The sequence below is a fragment of the Typopeltis vanoorti genome, chromosome 18 (assembly GCF_054136105.1).
Source record: "Typopeltis vanoorti isolate ZY-2024b chromosome 18, IOZ_Tvanoo_1.0, whole genome shotgun sequence".
Taxonomy (NCBI): Eukaryota; Metazoa; Arthropoda; class Arachnida; order Uropygi; family Thelyphonidae; genus Typopeltis; species Typopeltis vanoorti.
In genome coordinates this window covers 66,542,344-66,561,341 of record NC_143566.1, presented here as the reverse complement: position 1 = coordinate 66,561,341, position 18,998 = coordinate 66,542,344, and the positions used below count along the sequence as shown (strand labels likewise).

Sequence of the window (18,998 nt, the reverse complement as noted above, 5' to 3'; positions counted from 1 at the left end):
TTTCAATAAAGGTTAATTATGTAGGAAGAAACCCTCTGTCTCTAGTAAGAGAGTTTTCCTATAAGAAGTAGAGGGTTGAAACGATTCACTGGCCGGACGACATGAGAGTCAATTAAGAGCCATGTTATTCATAACCTTAGTCACCTCGCATGAGATTAAACAACGACAATCAACATGCAATCACTTGAACTGTATTCAAGATGCATAACATCTTTACTACCAAATTCCTTTCCAGGGCTCTCAATTTTATTCAATCGAAAGAAATTAAACTTTAAATGTTTCTTTTATCCCTGAAATAATGGAAAAATCCAATACTCAACTTCTACATTACATGGAACTCCTCAACTAATATAGATTTTGTCATTAGTCCACAGGAAATATTCTTCTTTATTTATATACTTCTTGGTAAATGTCTTGAAAAAAGTTTGGAGAAACTTGAGTCGTTGATATCTGTAAAGAATTTCATCCGTTTTAGCATAAAATGCTTTTAAGTAGACTACTATCTTATAAATTGACTTTGGTCTTTTGCCAGTGGATTGCAATCTCTCTCTCTCTCTCTCTCTCTCTCTCTCCTCGCAAACAACAGCGGACAGATCTTTATCACGCAATCTATCAATGCTGGGATATAGGTAGTTTCTATTCTTTCATTCTGCACTTTTTTTCCCATTTGTCCATCAATGGATTTTTCCAATTACAGTAAATGCAATCCACCCACTCTATAGATTTACTTATAACACTACATTTCATTCATCGTTCTTATTTGGCAAACCTTACCCTACCCTATCCTGCTCAGACAGGATAGTGTAAGGTTTGTCAAGTTTTAGGATATTTCCCAACTTATCTCCTCATTCTTCAGCGGAGATATAACTTTGTGTTAGACAAGCCAGCCGGAGAACACTCGAAAATGACAGCCATATAACACAAAGGCGCATCTTTAAACTACCCAACTATTCTTTTACTCCAAGCTCTGCTTTACTTCTGAACAATTTCTAACTCTGTATAAATCACAAATGCATCCGACCATAGAACAATGTTCACACATTTGGAATGATGCTACTAAAAGCAATCTGTGACTGTAGAGAAGAAAGCAATTAAGTTGATTAATGACACACACTCACTCACTCTCTCTCTCTTTTACTGATTCAATGCATTCTCTATCACATATACATACAGTTCCTCGTAGAATTTTTTTTCATACATATTTCTGTGCTCGCTGTTCATTAGAACTGGTAACGCTAACTCCTCATTTCCTTCTAAACCTGTTATGACACGTGTAGCAAACAGCCATATCCATCCACAGTCCGTACATCCCTTGTATCTGTTAGTTAAAATAAGGGCTCTTAGTATTTGTTTCCTCAAATGTGTAACCTACCAGGAATTAAATCCGTTGTTCGTTAATTTCTTCTTTCTTTTTCTGTAAATTGTATAGTTGGATAGCAACCAAGAATAAAAATTGGATTTTATATACAGTACACGTATATCAGGTTTTTTTTTCCTTTCTAACGAATTTTTTAAAATATTTTTAAACACGTAAAAAAATCAGTAAAAGCTGGATTAAATTGAAGTGAAACTGCCATCGTTTATAAAATCGCTTCCAACAACAACAAACCTTAACTCTGAAATAACTTTGCTCCCACGATAGTAAAAGAATTTCAACTGTAGCCAATGGAGCTAATACAAAACACAACAATCAACCGATAGCTCAAAGCGCTTGGCTCACTTTATTATAAAATGTGACACAATTTCATAAAAATGTATCATTACGGGAAAGGTTAGCTGGCAGCACATGTAGTTTATCTATCAGCTGCTCGTGGTTCTCCATCTCCTCGCGACGAGCGTGCCTATCGCATTAGTTCAATAACACTGTATCATACGGTACGAGAGCCCCCATCAGTAACAATCAGTGTCTGAAATACAGTCCGATATCGCTGATGTTTACTGGTTAAACTGCTGACCGGCTCAAACGTTGTTCATCGCGGATCGCTTAATTTGGGACATGTAATTCGTCTAAATTCGTTTAGTGGTACAGGTCTTTGTAGGAGAATTACGTAAGTAGTCAGTTTACTTATCGTTCCTTTCTGCGCCATGTATTCCTCTATGTTACTTACTGTTAAAGGTATTTCACAGGAAAGGATAGCTGCATGAATTAATATATTTTAATAATTGATCGATACTCAGATCTTATGTATTTATTCTGCAATGAAAGATTAATTTGTAATGAAATGTATATTTTTGATTGTATTTATTCCTGCTTGTAGCATCAGTAATATATGAAGTTGAATACTTTTTACTAAATAAACTGCATCGGCAGTAATTCCATTTGGAATTACTGCCGATGTAGTTTAGACTCCTAAGCTAGTGCATTATGTCTATTAATTTCGTGTTCTTCTGGTCGGTTTCCTGTTTTGTGCAAGAAAATCCCGAGTTTCCCGGAGATAAATCCCTACTTCCGCATGAGACCAGCTAACTCACCTCAGTTAAAAAACTTTATAAATGTTCTTTGTGTTCCGGAACGGATTTGAACCCAGTTTTCCAAAGTTTTAGTCGGTATCGACGAAACTACGGATGCTTTGTGTGTGTGTGTGTGTGTGTGTGTGTGTGTGTGTGTGTGTGTGTGTGTGTGGTATCTCCTTTCTATCCTTTACAGTTTAGATGCATCACTGTCGAGATCTGAAATGAATTTCTTAAACAGTACATATTTTAAGAATATTTTTTCGCTTTTAACAATCATTTTTAATCCTTTAATTCACTCAAAACAAGTTCCGAAGAATCAAGAAAACACATCCCTAGTTATAAATGTTAGCAAATTTATTAAATTAAAATAAATTTATCTTTGTAGAAGAAGAAAAATAACCGCAGTATTTTCTTTATTGAAAACGAATACGTTTTCTCTGACGTCGTTAGAATTCAAAGGCTTCCTTTAAGATTTCCTCTTCCCCAGAAAACAAAAGTTAAGCGATCTGTCAATCACACGCACACACTACGGATAACGGTTTAAAAAGAAAGATGGGGGAACGAGAGTATTGTTCAGTTTTGTACAATTTATAAACTATACAAGTAATAAAACAGATAACGTTTTATATTTACTACAGGAAACTGTTGAGATATATTCGCCAAGAAATTATTGAAAACAATCGGAAGGATTAAGAAAAAAGATGAAGAACGTTTAGTGAATGAAAGAGATTAGTCCATCCTCTCATTTCCGATGTAACAATCACGCTAATCTCGCATTGCCACAATCCTGCAGCTGTCAAGCCCAAACCCAGACTGTTTTGCGCTTTAATCTAAATGATTGCTAGGTCGAGATTAAGCTCGGTGGGCCGGAAAATGCAGGATGTTTAAGGAAGTTCTCCATACACGCTATTACCAGACGGAAGTCGAATGAGAAAAGAAAAACAATATGATGGCGATAATCAGAAGTACGGAGACAAGAAGTCGATACTGGAATAGGTGCGACCTTCCATAAGGGAATTTTAGCTTAGATTGCATTTTGCACACCAGTATCCATAGTAACAGTGCAGAGTATTTCTTTCACCTGTTTATTCTGCAAAAGAAGTTGACTCATATTCAAATACTGCATTACTTAACAGTTTTAAAAGAATTAAAATGAACTGTCCTGTTCACGTAACTCTAGAAGGATGATACCATTGGACTACCATCTGATTACAAGGCCACACACCATTTAATACATAACAAATAAACGTCACGTCTGTACATTTATTCTGTTGTCAAGATCGCGTTCCTTGAAAAAGAATTATGGCGATTCTTCTTGAATTTCTCGGATTTCGCAGCCAACAAAAGGAATGCGCAGTAAAACCCGCTTGCACATTCCTTTTTTCGTTGTGTGCGTGTGTGTGTGTGTGTGTGTTAGAAAGAGTCGGAAACATGTCTTCATTTAGAAATGGAAATCCTTTTAACTGAAACAATATTTGGAAACAGAATTCCCTAACTCTGAGGTTAAACAAATAATGTTGAAACACAGAAGTTAGACGTACAGAACAAACCATGTTTGCAAAAAACTTGGTTTGGGTGACATGTGTAAGATTTATTGCAAAGCTTGAAGTCGTTCGAGCCTGGAAAGAAAAAAGCTGGGACAAAAACGAAGAAAAATATTTCGTGTAGTCAAAAGCGCTCGAGATTTATGAAACTTGGCTAAAATATTCCATTCAGCTTTCGTGGTATAAATTAAAGGAACTTGAGTAAATAAAGCAATATCAGCCAAGTCGCCATTTTGAAATTGCGATCAGCTTGAAGTCGTTCGAGCCTGGAAAGATTTTGAAATTGCGATCAGCTTCCTACTTCAATACTCAGCTCTCTTTTGAAGTCATTTGTGATCACTTTTGAACACAGTTACATTGATGCTTGTAAAGATCTTTAGGCGAGAGACGATGGTTTGGCAGAGTAGTTAGCATCTCCATTTTACAGACCAAGTCGGCTGCAAAAATGACGATTTGAAAATGACGATTATTATTACTACAACCGAACCCAAACCACTTCAAGTCTGTCTCCAAAGTGCATAAGCATCTATCATATTCGGTTTATCCTATCTGTCCATGCTTTGGGTGTGTTATTTCTTCGGCTCTGGCTATAGCCAGAAGAACTGTACAATCTGGAATTCTTACAAACACTGGTCGAGTCATCTCAATTTTCGCTTTTGTGACGATCTACACGAGTTCAATTTTGTAAAAGGTTTACAGATTACAAAGCAATAACTCCATCTAGATGGGATTTAATAAAATTTGATGTCTAGAATTGTCTAAACGATTGAATTTTGGTTTCAATCGAATCATTTTTATCCACAAAATTTGACATAAAGGTTCGAATTGACAATAATAATTCCGCACTAATTAGATGGAATTTTAATTAAATTTAGTCTTGAAGGTCTGAGATCAGTTAAAATCTGTCGGGCTGTTTCAATTCCATTTTCAATCGGATAAATGTAGTGGCAACATTAGACAACAACAACAACAAAAAAAAAAAATTGTCTACAGTACAGACGCCAAAATATGGGTCTCCATGATTTTCTCTCGAAAACGAACTAATGAATAAACTGTAATATGCACGTAAACAATCATAAATCCACCTAGCGAGTAATATTTAGTAGCACGCATATTACATAGTACAGTAATTAAGCTAGCTGACGAAAACATTTTTCCTTGCTATAATTGGACCGTTTTATCGCAAAATTATTCGAAATGGTTCTATAATAATTTTACTACTTCATGAAGTTTAATAAAATTTCGTATTTATAAACTAAGATTTATCAAATGACTTCAATTTTGATATCATTTCGGCCATTTTAGTGGCATGACTAGTGCTTCCACTCTCCAACCATCTGGGTCCGAATCCCACTACTGACACACGTGTTTATGAATGTCTAGGTGTAAGAGATGGATTTCATCGCCCGCTACAAGAGCACCACACTCCTGAAATTAAAAAAAAAAAGAAAAAGAAAATTCCATTTAGTATCTCGATGGCAGGATTTCTGGATTTTTAGCTGATTCTTAGCTACGCACGGTACTAATGAATAACAGAAAGCGTGATTCACTAAAAATAAATAAATAAAAATGAAAAATAAAAAACGTCTGAAGCACTTTATGCGATAAACAGTTCTAAGACGTTTTTATGATAATGAAATGCCTTTTTATGATTATCTACAATTATTTCCTTATTTTTATCTTTTAGAAGACATTTATTGTCATTTGTAATGTATAATTTATTATAATTCGCTAAAATGTATCACTGATGGCGTAAATGAAACAATTACTTCAGATGATTGGACAATTTTACCTAAAAGATCCCAAACTGCAATAAAATTCCTCCAACGAACAATATAAAACAAAGAGAGAGAGATTTTCGAGGGGAACTGCATCTCTGGCTACTTTGGTATATAAGGAATTAAATTCGCTTTCGTTGGAAAGTGTTTTTAAGCTCTGATGCTGCCAGTAGCGGCCGGAGAAAATTTCAAGTGGGGGAGGGAGGGGGTGCTGCATATACAAAATAAGCAAAATAATTCATTTTTTCCTAATCAGTAACCAATTTATTAATAAGTAAATTTACATATTAAAATTTGCCTTATTGAAAATATTTCACCCTCACCACAAACAAACACCTATAATAAAAGTTTCGTACACAGAAATAAAGCGCGCAAGCATACGATATATCTGTAGCGACACTGCTCAACGAGCAGTGTCGGTTTCGACATTCCGATACTGCATTTGTTTGTGCATTTGTTTCATGTAACGATAATTGAAAAAAAAAAAAAATTCTTTTCATATTTTCAACAGTGACACTCGTCATAATTCAGCCTTGTATTTATAATTAATAATTATGTTATTTTAACAGAATAAAATAAGATTTGCAAAAAAAAATAGTTCACCCTCATCACGAACACGCACCAATAATAAAAGTTTTGTACACAGAAATAACGCGCTCAAGAATACAATTTATCTGTAGAGACACTGCTCAATGAGCAGTGTCAGATTCACTTGTTACGTGCAGTGAGAAGTGAAAACGAATATCGGCGAGTCTAGCTGGAACTGACCGAACGTGATAATTCCGACACTGCGTTAGATCGCAGTGCATTTATTTCGTAATCTAAAACATTAATCGAACAATTCCGAACTATTCAATCAATGTCGAAACATAAGCTGTAACCTTTAACATGTTGTATTGCATTTATATAATGTTGTAAACATTGTTATTATTTATAAACACAAACAAAATTTGATTTTTTCATTTTTTCCTTGGAGGCGCTGCAGTGTCGCAATGCTTATGTACAGCCGCCACTGGATGCTTCCTTCCACACATCACATTTATATAGTTGTTTCTGGTTATAATTTCTGGCTCTGAAGATATTCCATAATATTAGAGAATGCATTGTACCCTTTCCATCATCAAAACAAGTACCTGCGCTGAACCCCCCCCCCCCCAAAAAAAGCGGAGGGGAGATACTTACGCATCCATGACAGCTGTTTTTAAGTTATTACAGTTTCTAGATGTTCATGTTAATTTGATTTTGCAAAAAACGATCATCAATATCTGATTTTTTTCGCATACTTCACAATTTTGGAATCTGGTTAATGTTTCCTCTAAACAAATCCAAATATTTTAATGACATGTCAAATAGTACGCAAAAACATGACTCGAAAAATGCAGATTTTTGTTTGTTTGTTTGCTTGTTTTTGTAGCTTACTGACCCAAGGATTACTGGGAAACTATCAGTAAACATGCACGTAGAATTAAAGGAAAGAATTGTTTTTTTTTTTAAGTAAACATTTTTACTTTAAAAAATTACACAGAAGAAATATAACTGACTTTCGTCTGCGATTTAAAATTCTCTTTCAATGAAGAAGGTTTTATAAATCCTCTCTATAATTTTTCAATAATCTCAGCATTCTAAATAGCCTTTAAAATTTATTAGGGGCTAATCTCCAATTTTAGAGTCCACTCTGTCGTTCAAATCATTATGACGAAAGAGACAGCTAATATACATTACGTAACATATTTTGCTATCATTGATAATAAAACATTACATAAGATTTCCTATTTTAAATGTCAATGTAATGTCCCAATCCTTGTTTTTTTTTCTATTTCTCCATGCTCTGACATCTTTCTCAATATGCATGTGGGTTATGCACGTGTGGTTCGAACAAACAGGTTTATCGATTACCGCAGTGGAAACCGCAATTCACTTATAAAATTGAAAAAAGATCGTCCTCTAATTCTATTATCTCAATCGGTAAACTGATTAGCAGCGTATATAAAGAAAATACAACCGTGCAATATTTTTATAAGCACATAAACACAGATGTCTCGATTTGACATTGACCTGACATCCTGAAAGAAAATCTGCTAACTATTTCGCCATACAAACTTCGAAGAACCATAATTATCAATATTACGACTTTCCTCCCATCGCGATACTCATCTAAGAAATGGCAGCAAACTCCGTTTTGTTTCCTTTATCAATTCAAGAAAATTTTAATGATTCTTTAAAATGATGACCATTTCAGAAACATAAAAATCTTTACACTCCCCTTCGTCTTTATCATTCACCATGCGTCTCTTCTCGCCTCCCCCCCCCATTTGGCATATGGTTCCCCCTTCCTATAAACGGCCCACTTCCTGGTCACTCACAAGTTTAACTGGTTTTTTCAGACCTTCCTTATTAAAAGGCTTCGTAGAGTTAAGTGACACTCTAAGGATGCCGTTCTGGGAAACCGCAGAGAGTAAAAAAGGTTACAAAATGTCTGTCGGACAGTAAATAACCTGCTGCCACACGCGCGTTGAAAACCCACAGATCCCGTCGTCCTAAGCAAACACTATTGCTTAGATTAAATACATTCGACCTTGGGAGTTCTCAAATGTTCTTACTCATGTTACTTGCATTGTGAGTTCTTGATCAATTTATAAATTATCACTTCAAAAGAATTAAATCCTTACCATGAACTCATTAAATTCATTTCAGAGGAGGACTGGTTTTCTTCATAAGCGCAAGCATTTTTTTAAAGCGGGTCAATGTTAATTTCAATCTGCAAAAAACAAGTCTAATTCATGGAATGTGTTTATAACCCTTTCCCCCACTTCATGACGTCACTACACTGGCAGTATTATGTTCACGTATTAAAAGAAATATTAAGTTGGTTCATTGCATCACAGTTTATCGTATTTATCAGCTTTCAATTATAAATAAAATTGTAAAGATGCAGTTTGATACTTAGAAATGCTCCTTAAATATATTATGATGATCCAGAAGATTTATAATAGCACTATATTAAAATATGGATTTCAATAAAAATGAATGCACTTAATCCTCAAGATTAAATTAAGTACCTAAGAGCTATTAAAAATGAAAAAATGGAAACACTAGTGTTGAATGCTTGGATATGCATGTTCACTTACAGAGACTTAAATGCGATGTAGCATGAACCAAAGATCTGGAACTATTCGCCAGGACAGTTGAACTTTCTTAACCAACAGTTTATCGATTCAAAGCGAACTTCTTGGTAAACAAATAGGCACGGAATCCACTAATATTGAACCATCCTTTTCAGGTTTTGCCAGTTTTTTTCAACATAGTAAAAAATATCCATGCACAGCTATTTCGCCATGACATTTTCGAAGAATTAGATTCAATTAACACAGGGTACTTCGCAAACACTTGGCCAATTAAAAGAAAAGAAAACGCTAGAACAAATAACTGTTGCAACTTATAAATAGGGATTCCATATAGGAAAAAAAAAAACACTTTTAACATATACAGCAGTCGGATGGGGCAGGGAAACTCGCTAGCAACTTATATAAAACTTCAACATTTATTATTATTTTTTTAAAAAAGTATTATCTATTTATTGAGTTATTTTAACAAAACAGAATTAATATTAAAAACAAATCGACTGAGTGGTGGTGTTAGAGTAATATCAATTCTAAACTGTTTAAAGGTCGATTCCAGTATGACTTCGCGGCGTTAAGAATACACCTCTTATGTACGTATATGAATTTTTTCCACAGGTAAATGTTGGTTGTCTCAACTTAATTTTAAAAATAAAATGAGAAACTGTACGATGCCACTGCGTTTGATTTAAACGATTTAAACATATCCTTTTAGACTCATACCGTGTTTAATGTTCAACTAAACTCATCAGGAATTTTTTCATTCAATTTTTCCACATTGAGATGTAGTAAAAAGAGCCAATGTGATTTTATTTTCTATTTTGTTAATAAACAAACAACCATTCACGCCTTTTAAACAAATGCATATGCATTGCTATCTCGTTCTCAAGGGAATTTTATTTTCGATATTAATTATGCCAAAGATAATACTATCAGCGAAGTGATTGGAATCCCTTTTCCGAACAGTCAACGGGGGAGGACCAATAAAGTATATTATAATAGACTTTTTTTAATTTAAGTTAAAACATGGAAATTTAAGATAAAACTAATCTGCGATAATATAATTCAATGATTTATAAAAAACAAACAAGATATGCGATTTCGTCCTATTTAGCTCTCTTCAGGGACCGTTTTAAACGAAACACAGTATTTACAACCTAAATTCTACGGACACAATTCATCGCGTGCAGTTATTCTCCTATTCTCTCACAGCCCAGATTAATGTTTTGCTCTTCGTTCCAACTTATGTCATGCAGGGTTCTACATCTTTATAAGCAATCACGATGTACCCAGCTTAAAAGCATGAAGGTCAGCAGGGAAGAAGTTTTTACATATTTTCGCATCAGTCAGACATGATTGAGCAAACTCTAGACTTTGCCTGTCTTATCTTCTAGAGCGCGTATTTCCGGATGTAGAACTGGAATGGCAAACGAAAGCTTTACAAATAGAAGCAACGAATGGCAATTTCAGATATTAACTGTTATTTAAAAAATATTTCATATTGGAAAACTTCCTGCGACAGCCCCCCTCCCCCCCCCTCTCTCTCTCTCTATATATATATATAGACTTGGCGCCTACCCGGGAAAGGGTAGACCTATAGTACAATTCCGCAACCAGGCCGGAACACATATATTTTGTAATACATTTAGCTGCAAGAATTAATGAAACCGTTAATTCACATTAAAAAAAAAAAAAAAACGAAGTCGATGTCGTATCCGATGCCTTTTATATTTTTTAAAATTGGCGAAGTCATTGCTATTTTTGTCTAGATTGCAAAAAATTTGAAATGCATGGTTCAGCTTTCTCTAAATGCTCCTAGCTTTCTCTGCAGGGTGGCAAATAAACAATGCAAAAAGTATTAGTAAGTTAAAAAAATAACAAAAAAAAAAAAAAAAAACGGGATTTACGTCTAAAGTATTTGGCCGAAGTAAAAATTTAATTTTTTTTAAAATACCAATTCTGTAGACGAGTTTACAAGAAGTTACAGCATTGTGGTATCGTGTGTTTCGGAGAAGTAGGCTTATTTTGAAAGAAAAGCGAAACATAAGTCTCCAACAAGCAGCAGCTGAAATCCTGTTTATCCAGTCTTTTATTATGCAGAATTCTGCAGTTCGTATTTCAATCAGGATAAATTTTGAGAAATCTGTCCTTTGTTTTAAACGGGTCGTTCTCATAAGTTTCTTTACATTTCGATTTTGTAAAATACATTTTACAAAAATAACGCATAAAATAACAAGTTCAGGTAGCCTTGATTCTGTTAAATGATATTAGCAACATTTATAACGCCATCTCCATTTTGGTTTCAATCGCACTAATTCAGACATAATGATTCGCAAAGAATCGTTTGCAAAAAATATGCACCGAGTGGCCAGTTCATCCGGAAATCCCCCCCCCCCCACACACACACTTTATTCATGAAACCATCGCTAAGTCTGACAGTGTCACGTACACGTTCAAGACACAGCAGGAACGCGATAATTAGCCAACACAGCGACTCTACTGTTGAGTACGCAAAGAACAGCCGAACAACCAGAAAGTCAACGACACTCCCGTGACCGGAGTAACGCGTATATATGAGCATCCATGGAGAGTTACAGGAATCTTACAACATACGGGTCACAATCGGTAAAAAAGACATCGCAAAACAGTCTACAAAAATGAATATCGAAATATATAGTACTAGCAGCAGTTATCTAATAGCATTCTCTTCTTGAGTATTCTGCAATTGAACAGGTTCTTCTCTTAGTAGCAAAAACTTTTCTTCCACTCTCTTCTGTTCTAAGCCTTTTCTTTCAAGGTTGTGTCTCCATTGAGCATGTCATCTAGCATTGTTTTCCTTACTCTTCCTCTGGGTCTTTTTCCGTCTATTTTTCCTTCGATGGCATCTCTGATGATTCCATTCCCTCTCAGAATATGTACGATCCAGTTTCCCTTTCTTCTTTTTATCCTCCTTAACAGACTTCTTTCTTCTTCTACTCTTTTTAAGACCTCTTTATTAGTTATTTTATCTGTTCGTTTGATTTTTTTCCATCCGGCCAAGGTGAATCAAGACAAAAATCAGCTGCATATTTTCGGAGTTTATACTGGTCTCTAAAGAGGCACCTGTAAAATTGGTCTAATCGAAATAACGATAAGAAAAGACTAGTGTCAAAACCAAAATAAGCAACGGCAAAGGTGAATCAAGCACCTCATATACCATTACTTTCAGAAACATTTTTTAGCCAAAAATGTAAATTTGCGCTCAAAGATCGAAGGTAAAGTTAAACATTTTATCATTATTCGAAACACAGCGCAAATCCAAATGATCTGAAAGAACTGTTTCCAGAAACTTAAATTGGCATATTCTTTGGTAACAGTTTAAATTCGCTGGGACCGAGGGCAAGAGATTCTCTTTCGAAGAGTGCGTAGTAAAAGGACAGCTGAACTGTTTTTTGCACTGCTAGCCAAATAACTTGAACTTTGTCGTGAAATCGCCCACAGCTCTGGATATGAATTAGTACATGTAGATGAAACTTGTCTAATATTTGTTTTAGTGAGTAGCAGAATAGCAAAAAACAGTTCAGCTGTCTCTTTTCAATAACGTAGGTTTTATTTTTGTATAGAGTTTAGGGTAGTGGCTTTCAACAAAACTCAGGCAATTCGTTTCATGCTAATAGCAGACTCATCAGTTTCTCATTGCAGGCAGTTTTCTTTGGGTGAGTTAAAAACAAGTGAATTCTGAGATTCTTGGACTTGAATTCAATTCGCTATCTTTACGCTCATCGAGTCGAAATGTATTGGAAAATATTATTTCCTGATGAGCACTGCGTGACTGCCAATCGTTTTATTAAAAATAAATAAATACAATCCACGCACGCAGTTAAATATTGTTTGAATTTCACTTCAAAGATCCTATCCGAAATTTAATGAAAAATTACATTTTAGAATTGGAGTTCTTCTTTAGCATTGACGAGATACAGAAGTTATCTTCAGAGGTAAATATATATATATTTAATTTCGCTGCTAACTTAGCCTCTTCTTTTAAAATACTGTTCTCAAATTGTAATCATAACCATTACATTCTTACAAACCACAAGATAATCATATTAATTGCATAACTGACAGAATCAAAAGCCGCTAATGTTATTTTAATTACGTTTGTAGGAAAATTTAATCCCCTCTCTATCCTTTTCCCTCTTATATTATCTGTCGCGCAAAACCACTGATTACTAGTATCATTCAAATAGGCAACATCAAAAATCTAAACGATAAAGCAATCTGCTACTGAGACGAAAACTTGAGATTTCTGACTGCATCTTCGATTGTAGATTGATAAGATGATGCAGTTCAAATGATATTTTAGATCATTCATCTTGGGAAGAAGAAATAATTACTTCAAACGAAATCCAAGATGTAAAAAGAGTTGCCAGGAACTTCATTCAAGCTGGTGAAATTCAAGATGTGCTGTCTTTTGACCTTTGATTTCGATGAACAACTACCGCGTAATTAATAACGAAATACTTCTTCGGACTCGGCAGTCGTAAACTGTAAATATTATTTCTTCAATGATTAATTGGGTTCCGTACTTTTTTATAAAGTGGCTGCTGAAGCAGAAGATAACATTTTGACAGGGATGTTACTGATATGCTAACACTAAGTAATGTTTACTTTCTTGGATAGGCTGTCCAGACAGATTTATCTTCAACTTTGCACTCCTTCCCGGTAAAAAGATATTCAACAATTGAACAGGATAAAGTTTTTAATTTTTTTCCCCTTCAGACTTTCCGTGTTTCTAATAGTTTACTTTCATATCTCCATTCGCTCTTTCCTCCGTCGCCAATCGTTAACTGTACGCATTTTAAGTAGAAAATAAAGAGGCGAATTGGATGAGCCGTGAAACAAGCACATAAAATTAAAATTTCTTCTCTAGACCATGAAAATCGTTTGCTCATGCGCAGCAAATTACTCTTTACTTGGATAATGGTTTCGCAACTAGATAAATTCGTTCGAAATGCAGAGAACGTAGAGTTCTCATAGAAATAATATCCCATGATTCTGGAGGATACTACATAAACCGGCATGTAAGTGTTTGATTGGATGGCATTCTATAAATGTGTAAAGCCAATCAACAGGATGTTAGATGTAATAAATGTAATCAGTACATAATGGCCATCCTGCTTTTCTCTCTCTCTTTTTCGATGAAATTAATTAACGTTTAAAGGCCTATCTGAGAATTGAGGTTTAGGTGATATAAATATGACTAAACCCTGGATTTTATATAATGTTTTCTTCAGGGTTTCCTCTCTTTCAAGAAGCTTCGTATCGCCAAGAATTAGTTCTCTGTAGAGCTTCCTTAAGTAAGTAAGCATTTTAACTCTTTCTCTGCCATGACGATCTATGTGTATGTGTTTGTTTATTTATTCTTTCTTTCTGTCTTTCTAAATCTCAAGCGCATCGTGTAAAGATGACTGTGCCTATATGTTTGTCCGGTATATAGATTTGTACCTTTGGACTAAACCACATGACATTGGAAGGCGCCTTATCATAGTACGGAAATAAAACTTTGATTACCGTTTCCATATAAATATATCAGTTTTATATGATCTTTGGTAATATTATGATAAACGTTTACCGCAAATGTATGGATTTTTTTTTCGATTGTCAAAAAAATAATAAATAGTTACACATCATGTGGCAATACTATTATTAAACACATTATCACGGACACACACACATACAAAATACTTGAATAGTTTTCGCAAAATCTGACAAGAATTTCACCTTAGAGATCTTAATGATGAAATATTTTTTTTAAGAAACGAACAGTTATATCGAGGAGTAAAAAAATACCCAATGAATATAAATAATCAACTTTAAAAAACGCCGTCTCCACCATTTTTAAGACTGATTATTTTTAAACGCTTTTTAAATGTTAAAAAAAACTATTCGCTTAGAATCTGGATTAGAGTGCTACTTAATGATATCAAAAGCTGGAAACGTGAAAGATTATTGCAAACACTGTGTGTTCTAACACAAATCGCTTTTCGAAATGATTTTTCCTTGACAATGTCTAAAACAGCGGCACAATACAACCTACAGGCTGTGTAGGTTGTATTCGAGTCAACTGTGGCATGGATGGATGGAGTCTTTAGGCAGGAGGTGAATTTCAGTGCGAGAAGAGCACCCTGCTTAACGGAAGTCTAAGTGGCTTGAAATCGTATCATGTTTGGCTTCTACAGAGGATTGATAATCTAACTCTCAGCTTGTGCAGAGCTAATATAAAAGAATTTTTTTAATAATGATATTAAAAGGACGCGATAAAACTAAATTGTCCCGGACAGAGATAGTTCCCTAAGCTAGTGCGCATGTGTGTATGTCTCACTTTTTTCTTTCTTCCTTTCCCTTCCTCTACATCCCTTATTCACCAGTCTATTTTTTCCAAACTATTATTGCATTTTTCATCTCTTTTTTACTCTATCTTTCTTAATCTTGCTCTTTCCATTTTTTTCCCAATTTTTTCAGTGTCAAAATATACCACGCAGAGTGTTCGCTTTTTACTCTTATTTTAATTTTCCCTCATGCTTATTGACTCGCTTTATTTTCAACCTTTCATGCTTCTTTTTTATTTGCAGTTATTTTTTCTTTATTTCGTGTTTTCTGTCTCACTTGATTGATTGATTGCTTGCAGTTCATGATGGATAAAAATACGACACATTACGTGTTTAGGTTGTAGCAGACAGTCTGACATATATCTTAACCCACACACAAAAGTTCTTTCTTTTTTTCCTAGAAACTTATTAAAATAACTTCTTTATGGAATACAGAATTAAATGCCTTAACTCAGCTGATAATCTGACCGCAAAGAAGCTAATCTTTTTCTTTGGGCTTTCTTGGATATACTTGTAGCATCGATCATCAGAACTTCCGTTCTTGTTTCGTACAGACTCCGAGCTATTCTTCTAAAAAAAAAAAACATCTCCTTTTCTCTTTGTTCCGTGACTGCAGCCAAGTTAAAATTTATTTTATTATTTTATTATTTTTGGATATTTTCGATTTTTATATGGTGACACCTGAATAGTTCTTCCCAGCATGCAGCTTTTAAAAATTATTTGCCATTTTGCTTTCTTGGCTCTGAGCCAAGCTTCAAGATTGGCTCGCATGATTTCACACAGTTTCTCAGGTGTTTTTTTTTTTTTTCTCCTTTTCTCCGTAAAGTGTTCTCTCCTCAGAAATTGGGTGATAAGATTCTATTCAAAAATGTTAAGTTCTTTCTTGAAGTAAAAGAAATAAAAAAAGAAACAATCAAAGAAAGGCAAATTCTGTAATATATAAGTTAACGTGTTCTATAGCATGAAACTTCAAAGAGATTTTTTCTTAAAACGACTAAATAATCTTTAATAGAACTTACACATATCGGATCGTTGTAAAAGATCGAACCTTTTAACTATGTTTGTTCTTCGTAAACGAAATCAGCATAATAGGAAGTGATAAACTATAAGACATGCGGCGCTTTGATAAAAAAAAAAAAAAAAAAAGTTAATAAAAACAAAACTTATCCCACTGAAACAGTTGTGCACATGTCTTTTGATATTTCACGAATATTTGTTTATCTAATCCGTCTCTTTCGTTATATCCGCAGCAACAAGAACATTTTAGCTATTGAATAGAAAACTTTAGAGCAAAACATTTCAAAATTTGTACCGTGGTGGTAATAATACTGGATTCAGTGAAAGAATTCTGGAGCGCTGCGCATAAACAGCGATTTAAAGAAAGCGTAACAAACATGCGGCCTCAATGATACTTTTTTTTTTATCGGATTGCGTTATAATATATTAGAGGACACGGTCAATTGGGCGACGGAATAAAAGCCGTTCGCCCACTTGGCCATTGCCCAGTTGACCGTCGCCCAGTTGTCGTGTACCCCTGTTGGGTGGATGATACTACGGAGGTTTATAGTACAATGACATACGATAAAAATCACAGTCTAGAAAGTCTTAGTTATTCACATATGACGTCATAGGGCGACCAGTGACGTCACTGGTCGCCCTATGGTCGTTCCCGTACTCCACAGAGTTTTGGAAGTGAAGCCGCTGTTGGATTGAGATTCCAATCCACAGCCTATTGGTTGGAGAGTGGGTACACTATCCAGTCGGCTAACCTGGTCTGCTCATAAAGCCTTAGAGGTCATTTCTTTATTAGCTAATAAAATTATTCATTTAATAAATATATACTGTGTGTCTATATTTGAACATCGTGAGTTTGTTTCTGGGCTGTAGAAAGCCACTTTCTCATCAATTGAAATTGACTTATATCTAGTTACCGATTTAATAAACATTTTCAATGTTACACGACACTTCCATGGAGTCTAGGACTCATCCAAGAGGTCCACTATACTATACAGCATCAGCACCACGTCATCTACTACCAACGACACATCTCTATCTCTGTCTGTTAACTGCGTGTGTTCTCTGACTGCTTTGCAAATTTTGACGGAGGAAAAACTGCTACTTCCGTATGAGTCAAGAACATGTTTCAGATATGGATAACATAACATCAATAACAATGGGGGAAAAAAAAAAGAATGTGTATACGCTCACACAGATATACTGCATACTATTGCCATCCCACCGAAGGAACATTAATGGTTGTGCCAATGATCGGTGCTATGTTGACATCGGGATGAAAACAACAAATTCTCTAAGATTTGCCGAAAGAACTGTATATGTTTGGGAGGGGGGGGGGGAAGGAGTATGCACGTATGCATATTATTATTATTCGACTTTAATCTCTAGGTCTGGTCATTGTTTATGCTGCCGATGGATAGCAAGGAACAAAGGTTATAATAAATGCAACCACAGATAAAGTGAACAGCTGTGAGATAACAAGGTTTTGAGCATGTGCAGAATCTATTCTGTTATGTGATTGGAGTATTTTATTACCACAAACATGCAAAAAAACTCTACAGCAGCAACAGCTCTATACACTTGTTTAATTCAGTCTAGAGGTTATTCCCTTACTGATCGCTGAAAATTTTTAAGTTCAGTACGATTTAAAGAAATTAATTCTATTTAAGTTAAATTAAAACCACATATGTTCTTTGCAAAACTGCTTATTTATTGGCATCCAGTGGAGTTAGCGATATGTCTGATTCACCAAAGTGAGTCAGCATCAACAAGGTGCAGTATATTCTGCCTAAACGCATCATATTTCCCTAGTTTGCTTTTTTTTTTTATCCTTCAGGCCCTTGGGAGTTTTCCAGTTGACACAATTTTATTAAGTGCTAGGCAGCCCCGTAATAAAGTTCCCAGCAACTCAGTCTAAAGGAAGGATAGGTTCTTGCCGAATCTTTTGTTTCTTCATATTATGGCATTCTTATTTTCTCCATTCCAGTCAGAAAAAGTAAGGAAAAAATATGTCGAAGTATTTTAGTTAACGGACCCAGGGACATTTGACATTTGTCTGCTTTTTAATAATTATTTTTGAGTTCTGGCAGTTAGTGTGACCTTGTCATGGAAATTGACAGTGATTGTTGATATGATCGCCACAGTTAATGTTGTTTGGTCTTCTACTCGATGATAGTGAGTTCATATCTAGCTCTAAAAATCACATCCTAAATATGATGTAACTAAAAAAAGAAGTTACGTTAAGTTTCAGAAACTATTGCCACGGGTTTATTTATTTAGCCTGTGATAAATCAACAGTCGTGAGACCTTTACGGGTTGGTATAGCGACATCTTATTCAACTAATATACACCCTCTGTCCGAAAAGAAACCGAACTTTTTGAAAATAGAAGAAACTAGTGGCTACCTGTTGTATCTTTTGTTATGGAAAGCGGCAACCTTCATTAGTGTTGTGTCAACTGTTTATGACATTTGTTTCATTAGAAGCCGAGTTATAGTGTCAAGAGTGAGTGCGTTTTGACGAACGGACGGAAAATGAGTTTCAAACAGAGAGCTGCGAGTGATTTTTGTGTTAAACTTGGTAAATGTTTTACCGAAACGCATCAAATGCTTCAAAAAGCATACGGCGATGAATGCTTATCCTGTATTCAAGTTTACGAGTGGTTTAAGCGATTTCAAAGTGGTCGTGAGACCTTTGTGGACGACGAAAAGCCGGGCCATCC

The 18,998-nt window shown here is 35.0% G+C and overlaps 1 protein-coding gene across 1 annotated transcript in view; it reads left to right on the top strand.

Moving 5' to 3' along the window:
- Window positions 1–1,916: 1,916 nt before the first annotated feature.
- Window positions 1,917–18,998, top strand: part of LOC150096729 (uncharacterized) — a 357,894-nt gene continuing 340,812 nt past the window's right edge. The window contains exon 1 of the mRNA XM_090408396.1: window positions 1,917–2,048. The gene's annotated coding sequence lies outside the window, so the exon portion shown is untranslated. The remainder of the gene's footprint in view (window positions 2,049–18,998) is intronic.